Raw genomic sequence first — 13,634 nt, forward strand, 5'->3', positions numbered from 1 at the left:
TCCTGTGCGAACTCAAATGTAAAAAGGAAGCCTAAGAGGGTAGAAGCAAGGACAGATAGCCTGGGAGGAATACAGAGGAACTGTCTGAGTAGCCATGGATCAGGTTAGGAAGGCCAAAGCCCTGATAGAATTAAATTTGGCCAGGGACATCAAGGGCAACAAGAAATCTTCTATAGGTACATTGGTGATAAAAGGAAGACTAGGGAAAATGTGGGCCCTCTCAGGAAGGAAATGGGAGACTTGGTTACCTGGGATATGGAGAAGGCTGAGGCACTCAACTACTTTTTTGCCTCAGTCTTCAATGGCAAATGCTTCAGCCACACCACCCAAGACGCAGAAGGCAAAGGCAGGGACTGGGAGAATGAAGAACTGCCCGCTGTAGGAGAAGATCAGCTTCAAGATCATCTAAAGAACCTGAAGTTGCACAAATCCATGGGACCTGATGAAATGCAGCCGCAGGTCTTGAGGGTACTGTCAAATGAAGTGGCTAAGCCACTATCTATCATATCTGAGAAGTCATGGCAGTCCGGTGAAGTTCTCACTGACTGGAAAAGGGGAAACATAACCCCTATTTTTAAAAAGGGAAAAAAAGGAAGACCCAGGGGAACTACAGGCCAGTCAGTCTCACCTCTGTGCCTGGCAAGATCACGGAGTGGATCATTCTAGAAAATATGCTGTGGCACATGGAAAATAAGGAGGTGATTAGCTGATGTGGCTTTACTGAGGGCAAATCATGCCTATCAAATTTGGTGGCCTATGATGGGGTTACAGTGTTAGTGAATGAGGGAGGAGCAACTGACATCATCTACCTGGACTTGTGTAAAGCATTTGACGTTCTCCCGCATAACATCCTTGTCTCTAAATTGGAGAGACGTGGATTTGACAGATGGATCACTCAGTGGGTAAGGAATTGGCTGGTTGGTCGCACTCCAAGAGTTGTGGTCAACGGCTCAATGTCCACGTGGAAAGCAGTGACAAGTGGCATTCCTCAGGGGTTGCTGTACCAGTGATATTTAACTTCTTTGCTGGCGACATGAACAGTAGGATTGAGTGTGCCCTCAACAAGTGACACCAAGCTGTGTGGTGCAGGCGACACGCTGGAGGGAAGGGATGTGCCATCCAGAGGGACCTGGACAGGCTGGAGAGGTGGGCCCGTGCAAACCTCATGAAGTTCAACAAGGGCAAGGTCCTGCACATGGGTTGAAGCAATCCCAAGCACAAATCCAGCCTGGGCAATGAGTGGATTGAGAGCAGCCCTGAGGAGAACCACTTGGGGGTGTTGGTGGGTGGAAAGCTGACTATGAGCCAGCAATGTGCACTCACAGCCCAGAAAGCCAACTGTGTCCTGGGCTGCATCCAGAGAAGTGTGGCCAGCAGGTTGAGGGAGGGGATTCTCCCCCTCTACTCTGCTCTCATGAGACCCCACCTGCAGTTCTGTGTCCAGCTCTGGGGCCCCCAACATCAGAAGGACATGGATGTGCTCGAGCAGGTCCAGAGGAGGCCATGAAGATGATCAGGGGCTGGAGAACCTCCCCTGTGAGGACAGGCTGAGAGAGTTGGGCGTGTTCAGCCTGGAGAAGAGAAGGCTCTTCGGAGACCTTATAGCGGCCTTCCAGTACTTAAAGGGGGGTACAGGAAAGATGGGGAGGGACTCTTTATCAGGGGGTGTAGGGATAGGACGAGGGGTAACAGTTTTAAACTGAAAGAGGGTAGATTCAGATTAGATATAAGGAAGAAATTCTTCACTGTGAGGGTGATGAGACACTGGCACAGGTTGCCCAGAGAAGCTGTGGCTGCCCCCTCCCTGGAAGTGTTCAAGGCCAGGTTGGACGGGGCTTTGAGCAACCTGGTCTAGTGGAAGGTGTCCCTGCCCATGGCAGGGGGTTGGAACGAGAGGATCTTTAGGTCCCTTCCAACACAAACCATTCTATGATTCTAATTTCTTTCCATTTTTGCTCTTGTGAGGAAAATGGAGAAAAGTACATCTTGCTTGAGCCAAGAATGCAGATCACTGCACATCCCCTACCCACAAGAATGGAACCATGCTTGGTGGTGTCAGAGAAAACAATTCTGGGTAAGCTATGGAAGGATAAATTGTCTCCTGCCACATCAGTTCTCCTGAACAGCCCAAATCAGTGCAGTACCTCTGAATGTCTAAACTTGGTGATCCCTTGCCAGCCCAGCTGACCCTGAAACATTCCTGTGCTGCATACAGCCCCTGGTTAGCTTGGTGATGGCACTGGCCATCCTTGGCAGGGTGATGTCCTGGCTGGAGCTCCTGGACACCTAACTGCACGCAGCTTAAGCTGCCTTTGGAGGTGTCACCACTCTTCACTAGCCAGGTTTTAAAACAGTTGTCATTTGGCAAGCCGGATCCCATCTGGGCCCCAACAGGCCCTATGCAGGCATGCCCGAGCGAGTTACAGCCATGCTGTGAGCCAGCCAGAAGCCATGTGCCTGTGTGAGCACCAGTGCAAGCCCTTGCGGGGCTCATGAGCTCAGGCTGGGGAGCTGGGGCAGCACAAGCAGCCAGCAGTGAGCTGGGACTGTGGACCATGCACACTGCAGCTGCCTACAGAGAACTGTGGAGCACTGCCCGAGAACATTGAGCAGTGAAACCAACGGCTGGGAAGAGCTTTGCAATACACACATTATTGTAAAGAAATCTGCCTGGATGGGGACATCAGACACAGACACTAAAAGGTCACCCACATCTCCTAATGTACAGAGACAGCACTGGTTATTCATAGTCAACAGGACATGCTCTCACATAACTATTTTTCCTGCCTGCTGTCACTGCTATAAAATATTCCTCACCAGTCCAGTCTCCATCTTTTTCCCCTTCCACTTTTGGTTTTGTTCCAGTTCTGCCTATTCTTCTTATGCATGCCATAATAATAATACTGGTATAATCTCCCATACCCTCTGCTAATGGAAATCACTGTATGAAGTTTACTAGGGGTCAACACCTTTATTTCTGTTTCACAATAGCTAAACTGAGCCATGTGGAGCTGAAGTAATTTGCTGGAGGCCATCAAGCAGACCCTTGACAACTGTGGGACAAGAAGCCAGGTCCAATGAGACCTTGATTGTTGCCCTACCCACTTAGAAACTGTTCTTGCTTCCCAATGCACATGCATACAAACAATGCACCTATTTGGAATAGGAAATTAACCTTGTTCTTTCGGGATGAAGAAAGCTTTCACAGCTGTTGTCAAAACCTGGCAATTCTGTTGCCATGCCTGGGCTGGAGCAATAGCTGAGTATATTAACACCAAACACAAACGCCTGCTCGCAGAATGTCATGTACACAGCAGGGAGTCTCCACCCCGGCTTTCATCAGACATGGGCAGATCACAGACAGGGCCAGCAAGGTGCACATGGGCTTGGGGTTAACAGAGACCCCACACTTCCCTCCCAGCCGCAGCCTGCATCACCTGGACCTTAATGCTCCCCACCACTGGATGTCTCCTTTTTCCCCTCAGTTCCTCTTGCCTGCCCATCAGGAGAGGGCACCCACCTCTCCCACAACCCCTGCCTGGTGAGCCTTCTCCTGCTGTGCTGGGGCTCTGGGGAGCCACAGGGTCAGTCCACCAGTGGGGTGCTGCCGACAAAGTAAACTCACGGTGACCCACACAGCCTACAGCTTCCCAGGGCTCAGCCAGGTAGAGCAAAGGGTTAAAAAATCGTGAGGGATTTCTCTTCCAGCCATGGAAAGGACTAAGAAAACGGAAACTAGCCTGAATTTAAACTGAAGGACCCCATTCTTCTGCCAAGCCACTCGGTTCCTTAATCAACTGGGGCCTTGTTTCACAGTCAGTCATCAGAGGCTTTAGAAAGTTGTTCAGACAAATCTGTAACAGGAGAACCACAAAGGATGTCTTTGCTGTGGCACTCTCTACCTAGAATATGCAATGCTTGGGCACGGGTCTGCCCTCAGTGGTGCTTCTGTACCGCTAGAGCACAATGCACAATGATGCTATAGGATACTTTCACTACTGAGCTCCTGCTTATTTAAATATGCATTTAATTAAGGCAAGTCCTGTAGGAAATTGAGCGACGAGCCTTCCCAACGGTACTTCTCCTCCTTCCCAAAATAAAATCTTTGTTGAGCTTGGGAGTAGGTTTTGGAAGCACTGCAGTCTGCTCCAAGTCAGACTTCTCTTTCTCTCATTAGCCCTGCAGTCCTGTCGCTTCCTAGATTTCTAGCTTCTAAGGAAAGACTTAATTCTTTTTTTTTTTAGCTCAATCTAGTAATGCTTTCAATGATTTCTGATAACTACACTTTTATTAATCGTTATTATAGAGTCAAGAGAAAAAAAAAAACACATAATAGCAGAAATCTGATTATTCTGGGAAACTTTGAAGTTCCCTTCTCCAGTGGTATTCTTTGATGTTCCTATTAAATAAATAATGATTTTTACATCTAAGGTTTATCTTACAGTGCAAAATACACCATTATCCTCAGTGTAAAAAATCTTTTCATTGTTAGCCACCATAAACATCAGCTGAAGCTGTGATTCAGGAGTGCTTGAAGCTGACCTGCCCAGATATGGGGCACTGTGTTTTTTTCACATTAACTACTTGTGAAGAAGAAACCGGCACTGCAGACAGAGGTACTGCAACATGGGGAGGAAAGGAAAAGGTTAGAACAAAATAGAAAAGGCATGCAGGCAAAAAGAAGCCAGCAGACGCTCTAAAGACAGAAACGCATCAGATTAGAAACATAATATGAGTCTTTTCATAAGATTTTTCAATCATGGCCTCAGGCACTTTGTAAGACAGTGGGAAATAGGGTGACATTTCTGGAATTTTCTGAATTAAAAATAATAATAAAAAAGGTCAGAATTTACTGCAGAAGGAACTCATTAAAAACTTCAGTGACGGTACATACAGTACATTACTGTGTAAACCAGGCCACCTAAATTAATTTATTTTTATGTATTTACTTGCTGTGATAATGGTTTTGACTGTCAAGTTTGCACGGTCTGGAGTCCAGAACTGCTCAGTACCTGTGCAGCCCTCTTTTCACGTCTGCCAGGGCTTGTGCTCTGTGCTGTTCGCTTGTTCCCCTCATTGTCCCTCTGCAAGGCTGGACACTGGAAATTAGGCTGGAAACTGCCTCATTTGCAGGTCCGGGATGGAGCTGTGCCACTGCGGGCAGGGGTAGAGGCAGGGGCAGCCCCACCAGGCTGCGCATCCCTGAGCTGCGACAGAGAAGCTGCTGTAGAGCCCACAGGCTTAAATGGGAAGGTGTGTTGTCTGGGCAGCGGATGAGCCCCCAAATCCCTCTTCACCACCTGACTTTCACACACAATGCCCTGGCATGGGGAAACCCTGTTTCTGCTGCACGCAAGCCTTGCAAATTCCCCCATGTACGTTGGTTTGGGTGCCTGGTGCTGGGCTGGTAGGCATGACACCACTTCTGGAAACGCAAGGGGCTTCCGGTCCACCTGCCTGAGGTGGGCACCCACCCAGGCAAAGCCTTTAGTTGTGTGTGTCAGAAAACACCCCCGCCAGCACCCACTCTGTGAGCCACGCGGGGAGGAGGACGGGTGGGATTCACAGCAATACTGCAGGCAAGAACGCAGAGCAGGAACACACCAACACTGAGCACAGAGAGACCAGAAGGAGCAGGACAGAGAAGCAGAAGCTGGAAGGAGGGCTCTCATATTTTTTCCTGCCTTTATCCCCACTTTTATGTCCTGATTGCTCTGAGATATTTTTTTTTTTTTTGCATTACAGACAAAACCTAGAAATCTTCTTCATCCTTTCCACAGCTGCCAAATATTATTCACACTCCAGGAATGGTATCCCCTCCACTTCCCTCTTTATCCTTCACTTTCAGCTCCCACCTGCACCTCCCAAAACCTCCCTGAGCCCCTGCTCCTCTCAGCAGTCCTATTACACCCCTTCTTGTTAGCACTCTGCAACTACACTCACCTGACAAGACTGGAAGAAGTAATCACCACACGCTTCTCAACGCAGAGCTGCAATCTCCTGCTCAGGAGGCGAGCCCCCATGAGACAGACTGCTGGAAACTGGGAATTTACCCCGGCACTACACCACTCTTCCACTTGTTTCCTGAAACAAACGTCCATTTGCAGAAACCGGAGGTGATAATACTGGGAAGTGTTTACATCTGGAATGGAAAAACTGTGTTTAAAATCAAAGCGTAAGAAGTGCAGTGATGAAAGGGTGTTTATTTTGGATGCCAGTGGAGTGGGAGCAGGATGCCGTGGTTGTGTTCCCTTGCAGCACCATGTGAGCGCCGTGCAACCACCAGCCCTGTTCAAACCCTGCCACATCCCTGTCCCAAAACAGGAGCAAACAGTAGTAAAGTGAATGGGAGAGAGCTGCGATCAGTAGTAAAGTGAATGGGAGAGAGGGCATTTATCTAGAAACCAGAGCTCCTTCCTGGCCTCCAAACTGTTGACCTGTATAAATGTATCAGCAAGCCCCATAAAATCACCTTTGGCTGGCTGATTTCTTCCAAGTGATGTTTCCAAGAGAAACTGTCTGCAGTCCTGCTCATGGGAGCTTGGTGCAAGGCTCCAGGTTTTGTGTGGTAGCTAAGTAGCTAAGAAGTTTCCAGTGGTTTTCTGTTTTCTGTTTTTTAGTCTCCTGAGTTGCTGAAACAAGTTCAGCCCCAAGCATTATTCACATTGGTTTCCCTGTAGTCCAGTTTTCTTTTACTCAATCCAGTCTAAATGAAAGCTACCAAACAGAGTGGTATTTCTTTCCCTATCCTACCAGATGGGGCCTTCTAGGTCAGATTGTCGTATGCATAGTTATGGCCTGACACAAACCAAATCTACAATGCACAGAATGTCAGCTGCTTTGTGCTGGAGGAACATGATCCAAGTCAGCCTCCGGCTTGAGGATACCCAGAGGCAACAGAAGGGAGAGGACAGGAACGCGCATGTGGGTTGTGGAGAGGCCACCTCTGTTGGAAGCAGCTTGCATGTAAATTGGATTAAGCATTTCATGAACCTACACCCTTAGTTACACTGGATTTAGCTTCCAGGCCACTCTTAGTCATCACAGTTTGCAGCATCCCTCACAGAGAGGCCACTCCACAAACTATGTGCCACAGCATACAATCATCTCCAGCACTTCTACTCAATTTGTGTGGCCCATAAGCTGGATGGAGGGGTTTCTGCACGTCAGCCCCACTAGCTCCTGACCAGCTGGGGCAGCCCAGAGCTATACCTGCTGTGAAAGATCCTTTCAACGCTCCTTTCATGTACTCAGGGATGCAGTAGCCAAGGGAAGCCTTAGGCTTGAGGTCTGTCCATGTTACAGCATAGCATCTTGTGCCTGGTCGTGGGGAGGAGTAGCCAGACTGGGTGACACACTCCTGCTGCCCATCGGTCAGCAGTCAGCACAGTTTCAGACAAACATGTTTAGCATCTCATGAGCAAGGTGTGATTAAATCCTGAGCAGCACAAAAAACCACAGGCAGGTAAATTAACAGAGAACAAAAATTAGCTCCAGTCTATATGGCTTGCCAAACTGCAGTTGGTTTCATGTCCTCAGTTGAGTTCAAACACAATAGCAGTTCCTAATACAAAAAAGCCCTAAAAGCAACACTGTGAGGACGGCAACTTTTGCTGCTGAAGAGGATGAGCTAATCAAATTACACAAGAGGAAGGGGGTGGCAGTGTTCAACTTTCACCTTTTCTGAAATTCTGCAATTTTTCCAGGGAAGGCGTTGGTCCCTTCGAGAAACGTCACCTCCTGTAGATTCACATAGTGAAAGTGCTTACAGGCGCTTTCAGGAAGTAACCGTGGACCACATAGGTGGTTCTCAGCCCAAAGTCAGCTAAACAGCCTTGCATCTCCTTTTTCTTTACATCTGAGGCAAGACCATCGAACAGGGCATAGTAACATTGTCCCAGTTCAGTAAAACTTGTGAGCATGCCTGTAGCTTTATCCAGCTGCTTAGGCTGCAGTTCCATCACTGGTTAAGTGAACCTAAAGTTGATGTTTCTCTGGTCCTCTCCTTTCCCTTGCACTGGCTGCATGTTCACATCTCCCTTCCTTGCATCAACGGTGGCATTTGTCTGACCCCTGGAGCTGAGTGGAGCTCCAGACTCCTATCTGGCAGAAAACTAACTCCACAAGAAAAATGAATATTTTTTTGCTAGTTTAAACCACCATGAAACCACACTCATAAAACCTTAACTGATCTGAACCCTCCATAAGACAATTTCAAAAGGCAAGTTACTGTAAATTTAGGCTCCTCTTGCATTTATCATTCTGCAAGATGTCAGATATATTTCAGAACCATAGACAATTAAATTTTGGAAAATACAAGTAACTAAAGACCTTCTTCCCCAGAAAGTCTTTCTTTCCTGACTCTTGGGGAAAAAAATGCAACTCTTGTTTCTAGCAATTTCTTCTTTAAAGCATTGCCAGAAAACAAAAAGCTTGCAAGATTGGGGGGGGGGGGGGGGGAAGAAAAAAGGTAATTTTAGTTGAAGAAACAAAAATCTTGAGTAATTTCTCATAGTCTTTTACTGGAATCCAATAAACACATTACCAAATTACACTGTATATTTTACTAGGCTAAGTTATCTTTGTGTGTATTAGAGGCACAGCATGAAGAAAAACAATAAAAAATATTAACCTCCTTCGTATAACTCAGTAGAGTTATAAAATATCTAATTGAATAAACTACATTTGACATGAACAAATGGCGACATTTCCATGTAATGTTGTCTTTTTGGCTTCCTGACAAAGAAAAGCTTAAGAAACCATGATTTTTGTTTCCTAAGGGCAAGTTCTTCTATTTTTATAAACTCAGCAATCAATACTAAAGTATGAGCATAAGCACTTTTAATTTATGAACTGTATACTTTGAGCAAGTTTAATAGTTTAATCTTACCCATGTTGTTATAAGAGTGTTTATTTTGCTGTACTGCATAGGACTGCTTAATGGAAAATATTGCATTAAAGCATAAAAGCAGCCATATATGTAAAAAACCAGAAAAGGAATAATTAAGACACAGCAAAATTAATACTGTGTTGATTTCTTGTAAGCAAAAGAGCACCATTAACTCAAGGGAAAGCACAACCCCAAACAGGGAGCCTGCACTGATGTCACCCCTAGGCAGAAGACCATCTGCTGGTTTTGGCTGGGATAGAGTTAATTTTTTTCACGGTAGCTATTATGGGGCTATGGTTTGAATTTGTGCTGGAAATAGTGTTTGTAACACAGGAATGTTTTAGCTATTGCTGAGCAGGGCTTACACCGAGTCAAGGCCTTTTCTGCCTCTCACCCTGCCCCGCCAGCGAGGAGGCTGCGGGTGCACAAGAAGCTGAGAGGGGGCACAGCCAGGACAGCCGAGCCCAGGGGTATCCCAGACCATGTGGCATCATGCTCAGCATGTAAAGCTGAGGGGAGGAGGAGAAAGGCGAGGATGTTTGGAGGAGGAAGGGGAGGATGTTTGGAGTGGTGGCATTTGTCTTCCCAAGTCACTGTTAGGTGTGATGGAGCCCTGCTGTCCTGGAGGTGGCTGAGCACCCGCCTGCCGATGGGGGGTGGGGAATGAATTCATTGGTTTGCTTTGCTTGTGCACGCAGCTTTCGCTTTACCTGTTAAACTGTCTTTATCTCAACCCACCAGTTTTCTCACTTACATTCTTCCAATTCTCTCCCCCATCCCACCGGGGGGGAGTTAACAGGGGCTGTGTGATGCTTAGTTGCCAGCTGGGGTTAAACCACGACACCATCAGAAGACATGAAGATTCTCTCTGTGACTAGCACTCAGATGAACAGGCTTCTTCCTCCCTGGCAAGTACTTGACACTACTCTTTTTTCCTTAAAGAGCAGAGCTCAGCACTTCTGAGTTTCGATATGTGGCTTAGGTGCAGTTTTGTACCCAATTCCCAACTCTGACAATGTGGCTTGTCCAGCATGTCCCCGCCAAAGCACCGCTCCAGCGCCTGTGTGTGAACTGACTAGTGGATCTGCCAGCTTGCATGAAGCTGGGAGTCGGCCAGGAGGGGTTACATATGTTGGTTTAAACTGACCTAGAAAGGACTTACCAACAACAACACTTGTCTATAAAAATAACACTCCTATTCATCTCAGAGAATAAGGAGTGGACTTTTATGAGACTAGCTGCAGAGTGAATCACTGCTGTCCATTATTCACGACTGAAATATGATGTGACCTGCTGTTAGTGTTAGGGAGAGGATGGTTCTTCCCACCGAGCCCACATTCAGATCTGATAAGGATTTTCACAGTGCGTATTTATCATGTAAAAGGCAGGCTCTTTCAGTTTGTAATATTGATGTTAGTCTCAGATGGGCTGCTGGTTGCCATGCAGATGATAATGGTCCAGGGAGTTTCAGTTAATATTAAATGGAAAGTAGCTCGATTTGCATGTCTCTCTAGAAATGGCACAAGAACCATCTTGAGAACCAATATTGATAATACTCTGAATGTGAAGCAAAAAATAAACACACACAGCAACAAGGAGCACATGTCACGTGGTGACTCCAACATCTGTTAGAAGACTGCAATATCATGCAACAGGAAAAGCAGGAAATTTAGAAGAAAGCAAAAATCAAATTTGGCCTCTGCAACTTTTCCAAAAATAACATCAGAGCCAATTCTTCATAACTGTTTTCTAATTAAGACCATGCATTAATTAGCAGATTGCAGAACGTCTACATACAGTCACAAACTTTACTTGCCAAAGCCATGTACCAGTGTAGGTGAGCACAACATACAAGAAAAGCACACATGAAGAGCAGACAGACCCAGGCTAGCTGAGCTGTAGCTCATGTCCTTGGAGTGTTCAGGGGCTGGGAAGAGACCTCTCACCACCCTTTGGCAAGGGAACACAGGGCTGAGGCGAGCCCACACTTGCATTATTGGATGTGGGGCTTTTTGTTCTTTTTGGCCTATGGTAATGTAATGAGACAAAGCAGCAGGTGAGGAGGTTTGTTTCATAATTCTAACTCTCAACCCACATCACACACAATGAAGAAAAGTGATATTCACTCACCCAGCTGCTTCAAGCTAGGATGAAGTGCCCATGGCCACGTGTGGGATCAGATGGCTCACATGGCTCTTACCTTTCTTGAAGTCTGACTTCTCAACATGGTTATGCAGTCAGTAATTCATACAAAATCATAATCACCTGAAGAACAATTTCCACACCAGCCAAACCGACCTCTCTGAGAGCCTGCTGTGTTGTCTCAGTGCCAGCTTGCTTTCTTCTGTTTATGGAGGAAAGATAAGATTTTCAGGGAAGCACATTACAGTATTTTTCTTAGCTCATTTTATATTACCAGTAGCCTGAATTCTGCTACGTATTCAGCTAAATTAAATTAAAATAGATTTAATCAACTCATCAAAATAGAGGATCATTCAAATCAAGGCATGGCATCAAAGACCAGACAAGTGTGGAGTCCTGCACACCCTCTGTAGGTGAGTCTCATCATACAAGCAGGATTCTCATTTATTTAATTAAACATGAGTGTGTGTGCATGCACAAGAAAATAAAAAACTTTTACTATGTTCTAAAGAAATTTAAAGCAAGCAAAACCCACAGCAGACAGAACCAGGAAAGACACCCTGTGGCTGGTTTGGGATTTGAACCAAGGGAAAGGCCTTTTTTCCTTAGTTCCTCAATGACTGCATGCAGTGTTCAACCCAGCAGAGCCCACTTTATGTCCTAAACTTGCCCGTGAAGGATAACACTGAGATTTTGGACACAGGTGAAAGACAGAATGTTCAAAAACACTGAATAACTGGTGATGCTGGGGCAAATACTAATTCAGGGCTAGTGGTAAGCCACAGTGATTCCACGGACCTAGATGCGGCTTCTCTCCTTCGGCTCAGGCTGGAGTCAGGCAGCCTACTCATTTCCTGATGAGCAGGGCAGCATCTTCCCATTACCCACATGTAAACAGAAGACAGGGATGTCAGAAACTAACCTGGAATGTAGAAACAATTTATGCATCACTTAGTAGAATGAAGGAGAACAGTACATGAGTAATTGGAGTCCTCAAGGAAGGGAAAACAGAGAACAACATTGGCAAAGCCTAAGTAAAATACAAATGAGAGTGCTTGCGTGTTCACTCATCCACAGTCTCAGCTCTATAGCCTGCTTACGCAGGCTTGCCTCTTAGTACGGCAGGCAACATTTCTGCAGTGAGAGGAGCTCAGCTCAATATCTCATCATTTAATACCTGAGAAATTAACTTTTTTTTTTTAATAGTTTGCTATTTCAGCTGGACCCAGCTCATTTTTTCAAAATGATTGTCACAGGTTTACCTTTTCTAATAACAGTGAAGTGATTATGGATGCAAATTATCACATTATAGTTGTTGCTACAGAAATAAACTGAAATATTATAAGCATAAAAATAAAGAGCCTGCTGCAAAGGAAGATGCAGCAGCCAGAGCTTTTAAGGAAGTGCTTTTTCGGTTATAAATGATGAACCAATTCCTCCAAACCTCCTGAACTACAGGAGGTAATACAGCAGACCAGTTTTGCATTTTTATAGAACTGTGCATAATGTCTCAAATCACTTTAGAAACAGAGAGTGCCTCGCACTTGATGGCTTGAGGTTAAATGGTAGTTTTGTCATACTGGGAACTCAGGTGGGACCTTCTGAAGAGTCTTTGTATTACAGACTGCTTCTCTGATGCTGAAATACAATCCCAAGAGCACATAGTTGCCAAAAAAAATATAATCTCTTTTGTAGCAGTAATACTCATGCATGAGCATGACTAAGAAACTTATAGCAGACCCATCCTTTCAGAAACTTCCCTTAGGCAGGAGGATTTCTCCACCGGCCATAGCCTTTGAGCCTGTGATGCCACAGAAAGCTATAAGGGGGCCAAAGTCTGATGTGATCTAGGGACCCATTTTAAAGGGAGAAAAAGAAAAAAACAATTAGTATGGCTTTGTTATTCTTGCATGGTCAATGCAAAAAACACACTGTCAAAGAAACCTCACTTGCAATCAATTCAATACAGATTTTGAGAAAAGCCATCTCCTAGTCTTGCTCAGAGGATCCAATAGACCATTAGTAACAGCCCAACCCAAGTAGCTTGTACGAGCCCCAGCCTCACACATGCCGGGCTGCCCCACTGGAGGGGCTGCCCCACTGGAGACACTGCCTGTGGAGTTAGCAGCCATCGGGGAGCGACCCCTTTGGTATTCAGGTTAAAAACATGGGTCCTGTGTAAGTAAGGAAAACAATATTGACTGCAGAGAAGCCCCAACACCCATACCTGCTGGTTTGCATCTTGTGAAGTCCGACCCCAGGGCACGGGGGAGTAAGGAGCTGCGGGTGCAGCTACTGCTGTGTGCTATGTGCTTACAGCGAGAAATAGGTGCCTGGCCTTTCCAAAGACCATGTCTTTGCCAGGGAGGGGACGTGAGGACAGTGGAGCAAAAGAGGACACAAGCCCACCACTCTCGCCACAAACATGTTCCTTCAGTTAGCAGAGAAGAGACACAGACGAGGTTACAATAAAGCTCCTCAATTTTTTATTTTCTAATCTGCTTTTCCAGCCCCGCCAGGAGAATCAGAGGATCAGGCTTGCAGCAGCTCCTGTGCATGTCCCTGCCTCACTTAATCTTACTTGGGATTCTTCTGCCTCAGT

General features: G+C 46.0%; 1 long non-coding RNA gene across 1 annotated transcript in view; it reads right to left on the bottom strand.

Moving 5' to 3' along the window:
• LOC141927357 (uncharacterized) overlaps positions 1 to 13,634 on the bottom strand; it is a 37,919-nt gene that overhangs the window by 10,246 nt on the left and 14,039 nt on the right. Inside the window, exons 2-4 of the long non-coding RNA XR_012624367.1 lie at positions 11,831 to 11,954; positions 11,156 to 11,234; positions 5,944 to 6,142 (exon numbers count right to left, since the gene is read on the bottom strand). This is a non-coding gene — a long non-coding RNA (uncharacterized LOC141927357). The remainder of the gene's footprint in view (positions 1 to 5,943; positions 6,143 to 11,155; positions 11,235 to 11,830; positions 11,955 to 13,634) is intronic.

Source organism: Strix aluco, chromosome 9 (genome assembly GCF_031877795.1).
Source record: "Strix aluco isolate bStrAlu1 chromosome 9, bStrAlu1.hap1, whole genome shotgun sequence".
In the NCBI taxonomy this organism is placed as follows: Eukaryota; Metazoa; Chordata; class Aves; order Strigiformes; family Strigidae; genus Strix; species Strix aluco.